Genomic DNA, 16,476 nt, shown 5'->3' on the forward strand with positions numbered 1-16,476 from the left:
TGCTTCCATAAACACGTCAATTGACTATTAATGAGCTAAAAAATAGTCCAAGTTAAAAAGGGTATCATTTGCAATACATTCGGATTAACTCTACCACTTGGCCCACTTCTACGTTGTGTTCCCGAGTTCATTTATTGATGAAAATAAATGATATGGATGGAAAGAAAAAAATGTATTTCAAAGGTTTTTTTTTTTTGTTTTTTTTAAGAAAGAAAAGAAAGAATATGGAAAAAAATAAAGAGAAATAAAGAGTTTTTTGAATGAAAAAGTCTTCTTTCCAATTTGAAAAAAAATGAAAAAGACAAAATGGCAAAAGACATCATTTATGTTTGCACGGTTTTCAATATATGGACGTCCTTTGTCAAACTTAATGACAGAAAACATCATTTATATTTGAAAACTCTATCATATTTTGTCTTTTGACCCTAACCGAATTAAGTATTTTCGTTAAATTTGGTCATATGTAATGCACATGAGAGTATATTTGTAATATATAAATATATTTAATAACTAAAAATAAAACATAGATATATATGTAAAATAAACTCTCTCTCTCATCCATTTCAGCACCACCGTCCAACCACCACTGCCACCACCACCATAATTAACTGGATTGGATGTTGCCCCCATTTATACACCCAATTTCTCACCATAACCTCTTTTATTATTCTCGTTTTATGTCCGACAATCACTAAATTGATGTTGAGTCGGCCAAACTGAACACTGGAAGGTGATTGGATATGGAAAAAGGGCAAAAATGGCAGAGTTGTATCCATAATTAAAAGGCCAAGAACTGATTGACAAGGATAATAAGGTGGATCTGTGTAGAGGTTAAGGTGGGTCTATGTTTCTCATTCACCGGCGCCGCTGCCCTTGTGCCGGAACCCTAGCATCGCTAGAAAATCCTAACCGGGTTTTGGATCTCTGGTGCCGGAACCCTAACATCGGGTTTTGGATCTCTGGTGCAACGCTGCGGTGGTGGTGGTCCAGTGGGTTATGTGGTGGAGAGAGAGAAGAGAGAAGAGAGAGAGAGTTTCAAGAGAGGGGGAGAGAGAGCGTTTTAAACTTTCCTTTTATTTTTATTTTTAGTTTTAATTAGTAAGTAAGTTATATTTATGAATTTACAAATTACAATACATGACCAAATTTAACGAAAATACTTAAATGTGTTAGGGTCAAAGGACAAAACGTGATAGAGTTTTCAAATATAAAGGATGTTTTCTGTCATTAAATTTGCCAAATGACGTCCATTGAAAAACCGTGCAAACATAAAAGACGTCTTTTGCTATTTTGTCAATAAAAAACAGAGAGAAAAGGGGAAAGAAAATAAAAGAAAATTTTTCTTTCTTTCTTTTCTCTTATTTAATTGAACTCGGGAACAGAGCATTAGTGGTCTGGTGTCACAAATGTAGTTAACCTTGAACAAGCTTGTGTTATGGCCGGGCGGGCCTGCCACCATTAAAATGTATAAATATATACAAATGAAAAGGCGAGTATTCTTATACACTTTCGTCAATGTGGAAGACAAGGAATAAGAATAGATACATATAAGAAGGTGTTCGATTACAAAGACGATGAGTGACGTTAAAGCTTATGTCTTCCTTGAGTGAAAAAAAGAAGCAAAAGGGCGACTAATGACTGGGAATCGTGGTGTAAAATTAATTTTGTCAATTTTTCTTTATAGGGCATTGTTGATTTGTAACTTGTTTTTGTTCAATCTGTTGTAATTTTCCTTTCGTTTTCTTTATAAAATTCGGCCATTTAAGAGAAAAATATACCAATGAATGAGAGGCAAAGAGTGACCGACCTCAAAACACAATCATTTTCCGGCGCATTTGATTAGGCTGACAATAATTATTTGTGTCTTCTTTTTTCTGCATACATAATTCTCATTTTCATGAGAATAAAGCTGCCTTTTTCGATATCCAAATTCTTTTGTTGTCAAACACCATCACTCTATTTCAACTTATCCTTCTAAACAAAGTATACAATAAATATGAGAATCATCTATATATATAAGTAAAAGAATTATTAAGAAAAACTACAACGAAAACATTCTAGTCAAAGAACATACGATAAGAAACTAAGATTATATTAGATAGCTTCTGACATTATTATCACGTTAAAAACTTTTATTACCATATCTCTTATGAAATCCTAACTCGGTGGCATTCATATATAATGCTAACACAAATTTGTTAACAAAAAAAAATAATAACCCTTTGGTCATTAAGAAAGCCCATAAGACGACTTAATCACCCCTTAAGCACATAACCAACTTGCTGAAGTAGGCTACTTGGACTTTCCGCCCCTAACTCACCACCACTCGGACCTTTTTTTCGGCCCAAACAACAATTGAGCTAACAAACATGCATAACATTACTTCTTGATCGTGAAGCAAACTGTTGTCTGTCTACCTATGTATTATTGATTCTAAACTCAACGCAATCATCGTAAATTGTTCATAAACAACATATATTATATATTTTTTTTGGTTAATAAGCAACGAGTTTCATAAGGATGACATTCATATGAGATCACACACTACTATGTTTTTGGATAAAAGATTTCAAGTATGTAGTAATAAGAAATTCAAAACTATCACAAAGTTGAATGTTATGTCTGAAGTACAAAAGAAAAGCATGACAAAAGGGATTTAAGTGTTCCTTGTTCACCATTTATTGTCAACATCAACAGCCCTAGACAAATCCAAAATGGCAGAAAGGAAAGATGTAAAAAGGAAGACAAAATTACAAATTTTTGTCCTTTAAAAAAAGCCAAATTACGGTTCGTGTCCTTTTTTGAGTTTCCTTGCAGACGGTGTCCTTTAAATATTTTTTCATACACGTTATGTCCTTTACGCTAACTGGGTTAGAAAAACTCAGTTAAATGACAACATGTGCATGGCATGTGAGGGCTTTTTGGTCATTACACTTTTACTCTTATACTACCAATTAAACAAAAACAAACTGAGTTACAGTGGGTCAAAACTCATCTTCATCCCATCAATTTATCTTCTATCTCCCTCCAACCTCCTTACCTGGTCACCACTCCAACCACCATACCACAACCACCCCCGTCGCAGAGAAGGTTTCACAAATCCCAAACCCCCTAACCTAACCTAACATAACCCTTATCCTTACCCCAGATATTCCCAAATTGGCATATGATGGAAAATCGTCGATGGAGATGGATTTTGAGGTGAATCAAACGTTGGTGGTGGAGTATGGTGACTGCCACGGTGTTTCAGTTCTGCTCAGATTTTCCGGCGAGCCCACTTCACCTAACAGATCTGAGCGACCGGTGACAGTTGCTGGCGAGTGGCGTTTCTGGCGAGCCCAATTCCATAGATTCAGTTGAAGGGGTAGGTGGCGGTGGCGTTTCCAGCGACAGTTGCAAGCGAGTCGGTGGCGTTGGAGTGGTGGCGGTGGCTTCAGGCCGACGAAATTTAATGGTGGTGGTGGTTGTTTCCGGCGAAATCCGGACAGATCTCGAACCACCATTGATTTTCGGCGAGCTCCGGGCAGATCTCGAACCACCACGAAATTTAACGATTGAGGTTGTTCCTTCAATCTAAGTAGAGAGAGAAGAAGACGAGAAGAGAAAGAAGATGAGAAGAGAGAGAGAGAGAGAGAGAGAGAGAGAGAGTATATTTGAACCACTTCGTTGTAATGACCAAAAAGCCCTCACATGTCATGCACATGTTGTCATTTAACTGAGTTTTTCTAACCCAGTTAGCGTAAAGGACATAACGTGTAGGAAAAAAATGTTTAAAGGACACCGCCTGCAAGGAAACTCAAAAAATAACACGAACCGTAATTTGATTTTTTTTAAAGGACAAAATTTGTAATTCAGTCAAAAAGGAATAAAGGGTCATTTTATGTTCCCCATTGATGTAACCTTTTGTCATTGACCAACCAACCAAAATACTTTCTCCTTTCATTTCATATACTAAACTTACATTGGTTCAAACTAGGTTTCTGCTGGGTTTTCACATCTTCAGTCTCAGCTCTCGACACGATGATCTGTTCCAGGACTCTTTAATTAAATTTTGAAAGGTGGTCTTTGACTAATTAGTTTTTGACTCTTTAAATTGTTCTATTATGGTGTAATCATTAATAATTTTCAACTTAATTTGTTAAAGATTGTTTCCTTTCAATATATATTATGCTTTTTTGGCCAAGAAAATAAGTAGACAAAGAAACAACATATATATATTTTAATTATCATTCATGTTTCTTTTTTAAATTGTGTTAACGTGGTTTGTGTTGTGTGTGACCTTAAAGAGATTTATAAGTTAAGAACTAATGGTAGTTGAATTCGAACTTACAACTGTTAAGAAACTAGCCTAATAACAATATAATAAGAAATAGACATGTAGATAAAAAGAAAATATTTCCTTAATGAGGTGTGGATTAACGTATGTTGCTAACTATAAATGATTATTATTTCTTTTATTTATATTGTCGTCATGTGTTCATCTAGAAGATATAAGAATGGGTTAAAACATATATTTTATGTATGAAAAATATCATCATCATCATCATCGTACTCAGTAAATCCCACCAATAGCAAAGCTATAGTATGGTCTGAGAAGTAGGGATGAGATCGGGACCGTACCGGTACCGACCGGTCCCGGTCCCGAAAATCGCGGATTCTTGGTACCGGTACCGAAATATTCGTTTCGGTACCGGTACCGGTACCGAAACCGGGACGGTACCGGTATTTAAGGTAAAATTTCGGGAAATTTCGGGAAATACCGATACCAGTACCGGTACCGAAATTCAAAACGTTGGTACCGATTCAGTACTGACGATACCAAATCGGTACCGATTTCGGTACCGGTACCGGTACCAACTGGTACCAGTCCCGAATTTACCCATCCCTACTGAGAAGGGTAAGATGTAGACATTCTTACCTCTACCCCGTAGGATTAGAGAGGCTGCTTCCGGTGAGACCCACCGGCTCGATAGTATTTTTGCATCAAACCTTGGACTTAAGACACATAACACTCAACCATTGGGACACATGCTGATTGGTGCATGTACCCTTGCTTTTCGGCCATCAAAGCCACCACATGATGTCTGATTAACCTTCCGCCATTTTTAATGTTATTTTCACAAAAATTAGTAAAATAACGTCAAAATTAGTGCAATTTCACTTTTGCCCACCCGAGGGCCCACGCGTATATAAATTATATGCGCGAACCGCAAATAGGGCGTATGTATGCAATATATGTGATTGTATTTTACTAACACGTCGAAACAAGTTTGGTTAGTTTTGTTGATGCAGAGAAACATAATAGGGTTGTAGATACAACTGATATGTTTAACAGATGAAGCAATAAAAGTTTTCACGTGAAAATCTTGCTGCGTCGTTCAACTAAAAAAATTCGCATGTCAATGGATGAGGACAAAAATGATTGACTGCAAAAGTTTTGGACAACTTTTACAGAAAATCGATATTTATCATTATAACAGATATATAACTCAGGGGGAGAAATTTGTGATGCACTCTTTTTCTCTTAGCTATGGTTTTATCCACTGAGTATTCCTAGCAAGGTTTTTAATAAGATAGTATCTCCAATCGTATTAAGTGATAACCAATGGAAAGTGTTATAAATATATTGATATTATGATTATCAACACATAATATAGATTAACTTATTTTCCAAGTTTTTCACTCTTATAAATATCTCATTGTAATAAACACACCGATTAATGGAATATTTTCCTTTCTTCCTATATACCCATCTTTTATTGTTTTGTCATTAGACTAGTTTCACAATAAAAACAACATTTAAATATTTTAGTTTTGTCCATGTTTTTTTAAAAGCGTGTCAACATTTAAATATTTTAATTAGTGATTTTCTAATATATACTCTAACACTTTGTTCCCGAGTTTATTTAAGGATGAAAAAGAAATAATATTATTGTGTTCCAGAGGGTTTTTTTAAGAAAAGAAAAGAAAGAAAATTAAAGAAATTTGTGTTCCTGAATTTCATTAAATGAGGGAAAAGAAAACAAATAGAAGGAAAACAAGGAGAAACAAAGAGCAAGTTGAAATGTAATGTTTTCTTTCCAATTTAGAAAGAAATTGAAAGAAAAGAAATGAAAGATAAAATAAGAAACAAATGAAAACAAAAAAAAATAAAAAATCTTTTCTTTCATATTTCAATATTCTTTCATCTAATATTTCAATATTCTTTCCATATAGATGAATAGAAAAAATGGTGAGAAATTATAAATGATGAAAGAGTAATTTTAAAGGAAATTAATAAATTGTTAAATATGGTAGTTATTACAAGATTAGTGTAATTAATGTGAAATGATAGTTTCAATAAAAAATTTTCATATAATAAATGTTTCTTACGTGTGCCCTTAGGCCGAGGGTAGCGGGGCGCGGCTGGCCCGGCGTGAACGGCGTGGCCGCCGCACACACCACTACACCATTCCCGTGGATGGGGGCGAGGATGTGGGGGGTGGACGAGATCACGGGGCGAAACTAGCCGTTGGCTAGTGAGGAATAACAAAAAAATAGCCGTTGGCTATTTATTTTTTAAAAAAATAATTTTAATTACAAACCCGCTATAAATAACAACCCCCTTTTATAACAATAACACACCATTCTCACTCCCTTTCTCTCTAATAATTTTAAAATCTCTCAAGTTTCTTAAATTTAAAACCATGTCGGGCTCGGGTTACGGTAATATCAACATCAACGACCCTCAACTTCCCGAGGGATTGAACTACTTGGACGACGGATCGTTTCACGCGTTCATGGATATGTCACAATCTGATTATTCGGTCGCGGAAACACAACCGGAGCCGGCAAAACGATCCCACAAAAGGGGGAAGAAAACCGGAGAAGCGGATGGTCCTTCGGCTCCGGCTAAGGGGAAGTCTACTATGTGGTCTAAAAAAGAGAAACTTGCGTTGGCAAAAGCTTGGATTGAAATATCCCAATATCGGAACGCGGGTAAATTATTTCGCGAATTTAATTGATTAGTATATCTTTTAAGTTTTGTGTGCACTTATTACATTTTTTGTTATTTATTTTGTAGTCGACTTTCAAAGAGCTCGAGTTTTTTGGGCCAAGGTTCGGGAATGTTTTTATAAACAAGTGGGGAGTAGGGCTCGTACCGAAAATATGATATCGGGTCGGTGGACCGATACTCGTAAATATGCAGGATTGTTTACCAACATACATAACCGCAATGCTAACCAAATGCGGGCGAGTGGTGTAACACCCTTGGCAAACACAACATCGTTCCACTCTTGGCTATCCCACATCGGCCGTGGACAAGAGAGATCTTTGGTTCATAAATAATGTCCTGCCTCTTAACATCACCAACGCGTTTTAGGCAACCAAAAACAAATCCATGAGCTCTTCGTAGGCATAGCGGACAATATTGGTGGTACGAGAGGCCGGGTGTTACAGGTGGTATCAGAGCCACTCTTGTGTCGTTCGGGATGATGGGACATGCCTCATCGAGGACGATAAGTCCAAAGGGGGGTTGTTTGTAACACCCTTGGCAAACACAACATCGTCCCACTCTTAGGCTATCCAACATCGGCCGTGGACAAGAGAGATCCTTGATTCATAAGTAATGTCCTGCCTCTTAACATCACCAACGCGTTTTGGGCAACCAAAAACAAATCCGTGAGCTCTTCGTGGGCAGAGCGGACAATATTGGTGGTACGAGAGGTCGGGGTGTTACAAGTGGGTCCGATGATCTCTTGGTTTACCAATTCACTTGTGATGAATGGAAACAAGAGGTTTTGAGGAGGTACGGGGTGGTGGAGACGTTTGACGAGGGCTACTTGTGGGAGGTGTTAAGAAAGTGCTCGAAATGGATTGAACTATGTGTGGAGGACTTTGCCGATGGGGCAAAACGTACAAAAACTAGTGTGTCCGGCACATACGTCTCTTCGAGCGGGTCGGAGAATCAAATTGACTTTGACCTAAACTTGTCCGAAAGTCATTTGAAAGACCAAGGTTGTAGCCGCCCTCCGGGTAGGTATCATGGGAAAAAACGGTTGTTGACGACGAATATAAAAAGGAAATTAAGGAATTGCCAAGTGGCCTCCTCTCGATTGGTGAAGCTCGACATAAAAAAAAACCGTTTCAAGAGTTTGACTTTTCTAGCCAAAGACTTTAGCCACCTACCGTCATCCGACCAAGCGACAATGGAGGAAGAAAAAGACCGTATTCGGAAGGAATTGACGACAAAAAAATAAAAACGCTATTTATATGTATTTTTTAGTTCCCTTTTTATTTTCCTTTTTATTTATTTTTTAATGAAGTATTTTAATTTATATTTGTGTGTATAACAAAAGAAATTCAGTCAAGCCAAGGATCACCTGGACCACTACATCTTCTGGGGCTTGATCCACCCTTAGCCTTAGAACATATATTAGAAAATCCATTTTTTTATTATTATTCGTGTTTTTTAAAGCGCGTTAACACAGTTTGTGTTGTTTGTGAAATGATAGTTTCAATAAAAAAAATTCATATAATAAATGTTTCTTACGTATGCCCTTAAAACATATATTAGAAAATTCATTATTTAATTATTATTCGTGTATTTTAAAGCACGTTAACACAGTTTGTGACCTTAAAGAGATTTATAGGTTAAGAACCCGTGGGAGTTGGATTCTAATCTATGATCTTGAATGGAGTACTAACGCACACCCTTGCCAATATGGCACCTCCTACGGGTTATTACTGTTTATGTTTTTAATATGTAATAAAGTAACTTTATGTTATCAATTAGTTTCAAAATGAATTATTTAATTACTAAATACTCCATTTGATTGACCGTAGTCACGTATTTAGAGTCTAAGTTTAAAAGCTTGAATATTTCAGATTATATAAACTATTTGTGTAATTAACTCTTAGTTACTACTTACTATATAATATATTAATCTTAAAGTAATGTATCTTGTAGTATACATTTAAGATAGAGCCATAAAATTTGTTATGAGTGATGAGGCTATCAAGTGAAGTAAGTTTATTCAAGTCACTTTGTGTGCATATATCTTCATGCATCTTATTGGGATTCAGATTATTGAATTTAATTCAAAGTGTGAGATGGTTTTTGACATGGGAGACAATGTCTAGGTCCGCAACCAACTAAGTTCGACACGGTTCATCCTCAACTCTAGAGTCTAGGGGCAACCCTTTAGTTTCTCTCATGTATATTATACGCATACATAATATCATACATACATTAAATTGACTTGCTTTTCAGATCATATTACATCCTGATGGCTTTAATCTCGAATCATCTTCAAAGGATTATTTACTTGTTGCGTCCTCATTCCAAGCAGGGAAAGCTAGAATCGATCTGACCCAACAATCAAGCATAACCTATCGGGAAGATGAACAAGAGAGGTGACTTTTATGGGGGTTTTTTAATGGCAAAGGGTATTTTGTTTATTGTAACTCAAGTTAACGAAAAAATTAATGTAACTTAGTGTTAAACCCGGAAGGTGTTACATTGGCCATGCCACAATTATATGTGTGATTAACAATTTTTTTTACTCATCCCCCTATATAATAAAAGAAGAACAAGTTGGGACACTTGTCTCTCTCTCTCATGATATTTTGCTGATGTGTCAAAATTTTATGCAATTTGCTGAGTTGCCAAGCATTGAAGCAACACTCCCGTTTTACAAAAGCTTTCTCTCAAAGCTTCATTAATCTTCCTTTGGAAGCATTCCATCCCCTCACAAGCTAGATCCATAATTCAAATTCAAATTCAAATTCAAATTCAAAATCTCTCTCTCTCCATCCACATTCTCCCACGACATTTTGCTCCTGAGGAATCCAAGTCTCCTCTTCTTATCACACTTTCAACGCATCCAAAAGCAAACAGTTGTTGTTGAAGGTTTGTTCGATCCACAATATACAGGGCGTTGAAAGAGAAATTTCAAGTTTGATTTTAGGTAAAAAAAAATTATTTATTAATTGATTGTTTACCTTAATGTCCAAAAATGCCCTTCATACAAAATTCAGTTTAGTATTTAACTAATTGCTCGTGTTCGAGCATATTCGTATATGTTTTGTTTTATCAAACTGGTTCTATTAATAAAGAGTGTTCGCATGTTGGTGATTGTTCCCATTAGGTAGTTGAATATGATGGCATTTGGTATCATTCCATAAAACTAACATATACATGTGGTATCATGTTTGTGCCTTGATCAGACATGGCTTATGTATCTCTGTATGATGACGTTTCGTAACTAAATTAGGGGTACATATGCCCGGACGTTTGACCTTAATTAGCTTATGTGAGAACCATCTTATTTACAGAAGTTGTGGTAAAAAGTATTTTGTTATGTCCTGGAGTTGTTATCATTTTGTGTGCACATTATACTTGTGCTGCATTTTACAGTATAACATTACATGCACCTGATATCATATTGTTACACGCTGTTTACGCAAATAGCAGATCAAACTGAAAAAATGGGAATCAAGATAACTTTGGTTAACTTAGCTTATTTGTTTTTGCATTCTTTATTCTTACTTTCAGTTTGGTGACGTCAATTTGAAATTTGCAAACTCAATTTAACGCGTGCTCTGACCTGACCTGCAAACTTGAATTTACACAGGTATATTAAACTTTTGTGAGTCTTTTAACTTTATAAAAATATCATTGATAAATATAGCTTGGTCATCTTTTATTATCTTTTGCTTTTTTTCACTTTCACATACCACACTGAACTAAACCAATAACGTGTTGGTTGATTATGAAGAAACACCAAGGAAATGTCAGTATGCTCTCAAGGGACAAGATTTCATCATACATGAGCAGAAAAAAACAGGTATTTTTTAGTGTAGGATATTCTGGTTGTTTTTATGTCAATATTTGTGTCATTTTGTATCGTTTTCTTATGGGTGATTATTGCATACAGAAAATGCATTGACCAATCAAGCATGTGTTCTGCAGTCCAACTTAGATAATCTCTTCATGACAATGCTCACTTTTCATGAAAATTGGTAGAATTGGGACAAGAAATGGCATGTTTCATTATGGGGAAATTGAAATTATGTAAAATGGTATCAATTTGATAAATTTTTAAATTTTTGGCTACTTTGACTTATTGTTGGTCATAATGGATTTGTGTTATTTGGAAAACGTTGTTTAGATAATTTAATATTATTTGGTAAAGTAGAAACTGAGGCTTGGCTGAGGAATGACGGAAAGCCAAAACCTTGATTACTTTGTTTTGCTTGGGCATTTTATTTGGAGGATATATGACAGCTATGTGTGCATTGGTAGTAAGTTTTTTAACATGGTTTTGGTTAAAATGTAAATAATTTCAAGTCTTTTAATGATTTGCCACCACTGTTAACTTATGAAGCATCCTAAGCATGTTAACATCTATTTTTGGTAGGATCTATCATTACGTTGGATTTGGATCATATCATAAACCAAAATGTATTATTAAATTCAGTGCAACATAGAAAATAGAAAGGAGCCGTTGACCATTTATTGGGGTCTAATTTTATTCCTATGAAATTTCTTAGGTCATATGATTTTTGTGAATTATTCGTATTATTACTCAACAAAATTAATGTGACATGGAATTTTATGATGTAGAGGGTTACGCTCGTGGGGTTCAAATTTGGTACACAAGTATACAAGTGTAAAATTTGGTGAAGGTAACATATTGAATAAGGGTCTAAATTTGGTACACAAGTGTACAACTGTAAGATTTGGTGAAGGTAACATATTGAATAAGGAAGAGTCAAAGTTACGTACATGTAGTTAAAACTTAAAGTTAACCATATTGAGATTTAATTCCCACATTTATACTACAAAGTACAAAGAAAAAATAAACTACTGCATTTTTAGTAAGAAATGCAATTATGTAAAGATACGAAAGTATCATTTTAGAACTTTTAAAAATCTTCTTACATGGTAATTTTAGTTGAGTCATTTCTTTGTTCTCGTAACATATATTGTTAACTATACAACTTAAAATGGTTGCATTAACATGTATTTTATCTAGCCCGTGTATCACACAGGCACATAGGCTAGTAACTTTCATATACTATTACTATTACTATTATTATTTATGGGTAAAGTTAAAATACAAAGGACAACAAAAATGAGAAGTGTGAGAAGAAATCCAGTCCATTGATCTTAGATTTGAATGACTAAGATTAATTTAATAAATAAAAATTGATGGAAAGGACATGAAAGTAATAACCACATTTGTTGACTTTCTCTCTCCACATGCAAGGCGCATGTCAATTCCCTCATCATTTTAAAATGTTCATAACTTTTTCATACGACATTATTTTTAAAAAAAAAAATCACTATAATAATAAGCGTTTTTTTATCTTTAATATGAGTATCATATTGTTATATAAAAATAAAAAATGGGTTTTTTAATTGTGTTTTTTTGTTGTTCATTGTGTCTTTGTGTAATATGCTGTTTCCATTGTGTTTTACATTTCAAGTCATTGTGTTATATATATTCACCACTGTGTGTTACGTTTTATGCCATTGTGTTATACGTATTCGTCATCGTGTTTTACGTTTTAGGTCATTGTTTTATACGTATTCACCATTGTGTGCGAAAATACACAATGGTGTGCGAAAAGACACAACGGCGAAAAAATACACAATGGTGTGCGAAAAGTCACAATGACGAAAAAAGACACAATGATAAGCGAAAAAACACAATGGTGTGCGAAAATACACAATGAAGAAAAAAGACACAATGACGAAAAAAGACACAATGATAAGCGGAAAGACACAATGGTGTGCGAAAAGACACAATGACGAAAAAAGACACAATGGTGTGCGAAAAGACACAATGATGAAAAAAGACACAATGATAAGCGAAAAGACATAATGGTGTGCGAAAAGACACAATGGAGACACAATTATAAGCGAAAAGACACAATGGTGTGTGAAAAGACACAATGACGAAAAAAGACACAATGACGAAAAAAGACACAATGATAAGCGAAAAAACACAATGGTGTGCGAAATGACACAATGACGAAAAAATACACAATGACGAAAATAGACACAATGATAAGCGAAAAAACACAATGGTGTGCGAAAAGACACAATGGTGTGCGAAAAAGACACACTTATAAGCGAAAAGACACAATTGTGTGCGAAAAGACACAATGACGAAAAAAGACACAATGATAAGCGAAAAGACACAATGGTGTGTGAAAAGACACAATGACGAAAAAAACACAATGATAAGCGAAAAGACATAATGGTGTGTGAAAAGACACAATGACGAAAAAAGACACAATGATAAGCGAAAAGACACAATGACGAAAAAAGACACAATGATAGGCGAAAAAGACACAATGGTGTGCGAAAAGACACATTGACGTGATTTTTGTTTTAAATTTTATATAACAAAAATCATACTCATATTAAAGATAAAAAAACGTTTGTTATTATGATGATTTTTTTAAAAAAACAAATCATACGAAAAGTTATAACGTTTAAAAATGATGGGGGTATTAACATGTGCATTGCATGTGTGGAGAGAAAATCTGTACAATTACCTTTATACCCTTTTTTCTTTGGTACTCACTTGACACATGTCAATTATTTAACCTTCGTAGAATAACTTGACCCTATTATTTAATACCACAGATTTGTTAATTTTACGACCCTTTATTTGAGTATAATACTATTGTGTAAATTAAAAAAAAAACTTTTTTTAACGCGTTGATTTATTGTTCGATAACGTTTGTACTTATGTAGTTTATGTTGCGTGATGCGTAATTAATTCATAATCATGCATTAGTATGTTTATGTGATTCGTAATTATCTATATAACTTGATTTGTTATATGTAATCATGTAACATTTATGGATTTTTCTTTTAATAAACGTTAGTTTTTCTACTCATTTAATAAAGTTATCGTATTCATTTCATTGTCTACATTTATTATTGTTGTATTATATGTTATTTATTGAATAACATTAACTTTGTAAGCGTAATTATATGATCCTATACTCATTTCTTCATAAACATGTTTAATCGTTAATATGACACGTTGAAACGGAATGCCTAGATTAATATTTTATAACATGTAACAAAATATTTTGTTATTATTAATTTTATCCTAAGTATTTAACTTGATCATGTGGTTAAAAAATGAAAAATTCTAGAAACTTATATCTTAACCTTGCTTTACAAGTAACTTTTATCTAGTTATTTAATTTGAAAAACAAAATAGAAAAAAAAGTTTATTTAAAAGTGTCGTGCACTTTCAAATATGCACACCCACATATTTTTTTTATCATTATTAGCTAGTATTATGATTAATATTATTAGTATTAGTTTATCACTTAATCTTTAAACAAGTTTTATCTCTATCTAAATCGTATTTAAACCTCCTACTTTCCACTATAAATAGAGGCTCTCATTCTCATTATTTTTCACACCAAATCTCATTCTCTCTTTTCTCTCTAAGCATAACAAGTAAGTATTTATAATTATTTTGCTTTTCATTGTTGTTTTTATACACTTTTGCTTTCTATCATGAATTTTTTTCTTGTTTATTCTTATGTTCTTGAGTTTTCCTTTAAATCTTCATAGTTGCTCATATACTCTCACCATGATCATCATAAATTATTAATAAAACCCTTACGTTTTGCTTTAAAAATTATGATGATCATGTTTTTTCAAGAAATCACAATTATTTTCTCAAGATCTTGGATCAAAAGTATGATTTTTTCATGAACTATGGATATATTTATGTTCTTCAAAAACTCATAAATTATCATAAATATCATAAATTATAATATTTACACTTTATACCCTATACTTTCATAAATGTCAATAAACATCATAAACTATAATATTTACACTTTGAACCCTATACTTTCCTAAGTGATAATAAATACGCAAAACTATATGATATTACACTTTTAACCTTGTACTTTATGATTAATCAAAATCATTCTAAAACATTTTGAGTTAGTATACAAATAGAGTATAAACCGGGTATGTATATATCTGACAAGCAAACGGTTATGCCTAAGGCAAGAGTGGCGTAAATAATCCCACTGGACCTGTGACTCTTACCTGGGAATCAACTTGCTGGAGGTCATGCTCTTGGTTTAGAACATTCTAGTATGCGACACTCTAACTAATTTAAAAATTGAAACTTAATCTAGGGCATCCCGTGACCGGTTCAACTAACTCTTGCTCGTGTTCGTGTTCATCTATCAAGAAAGGTGAGTTCATAGCCCCTTTTACATGTTTTTAAACGTTTTATACTTTTGGGTGGAAACATGCAACTTATTATCTATGTTTTATAAATGCTATTTGATTCAAGCTTTATTCATAATATTCATGGTGTGATCATTACGAGTATATACTTAATCGCATGTACAACCATTAACTTGTTAAGCCCGTGGTAGTATGATGATAGATCTATTGGCCCGACCCGCCCACTCAGGCCTCGGGTAGAGGCCTGTGTGTTCAGAATCCGACAATCGTTAAACGTTAAACATAATAGTCTAATCGTGGATTAGACGACTCGCTAATCGTGTCAGAGGTTTGGTTGTAATCACTAAAGTATATAAAGTAACTCAATACATATGAAATGTTTTCAATATAATACATATTTTCTGTTTAAAAATCTATGTTTTCACAAACTATTTTTAGTTGACACTCTCGAATGTTTTTCAGGTAATGGAAATTAAGGAAGATTCTTGAAGTATCACTTAGGGGATTAGTCAGACCTTGAAGTCTAAATACATAAAGTGTTATGTCTTGCTTCTTCTTTGAATTATGTTTGGTTTAAACATTGTGTTGGTTTATTTTAATAAGAGTTTTTACATTTAATATCATGTGCATGATCTCAATTTACGCACGCCCCGGTATTTCCGCCTTCGGCCGGGGGGGTGTGACAAATCAGTTACACATGAACACGATATTGTACGTGATTATGGTGCAAGGTCATATCATGGTGCAAGTTCATATTGGCGCGTATACCTTGGCCACATGCCCACAAAGACATGTGTGGAGTCCTTATGGCTTCTTAGAGCTAGCAGATTTAGAACATTTTATACAATACCTCCCATTGTTTTTCTATTTGTTAGCTATTTTGATACATTTATAAGAAAACAAAAGAAATGGATGATCAAAAGTATAAAGAAAAGTTAATAAAATTCACTTGAGCTAAAATATAAATGGGTTTAAATCACTTTCGGTTTTAATTTAACATAGGTGGTTGGGCTTATGGCTGAGCAGCCCACTAACAAAAGGCCACTGGATCTTGGTTTGAAATTAAAAAATGAACGACAGAGTAGCAGCAGTTCGAGGAGCTTTGTTATTTCTCGGGATCACATAAGCAATTTAGGTGAGCATGTGGTTTTCATTTTGACGTTCGGTTTATAGTACAACAGCTTAGCTTATGTGACTGGCATACCCTTCAAAATATTTTATGTATCCTAAGGCCATGTGTAATGGGC

The sequence above is a fragment of the Bidens hawaiensis genome, unplaced genomic scaffold, assembly GCF_021521415.1.
Source record: "Bidens hawaiensis isolate Kalapana, Puna unplaced genomic scaffold, B.hawaiensis_p1.1 tig00020612_1, whole genome shotgun sequence".
NCBI classification, from domain to species: Eukaryota; Viridiplantae; Streptophyta; class Magnoliopsida; order Asterales; family Asteraceae; genus Bidens; species Bidens hawaiensis.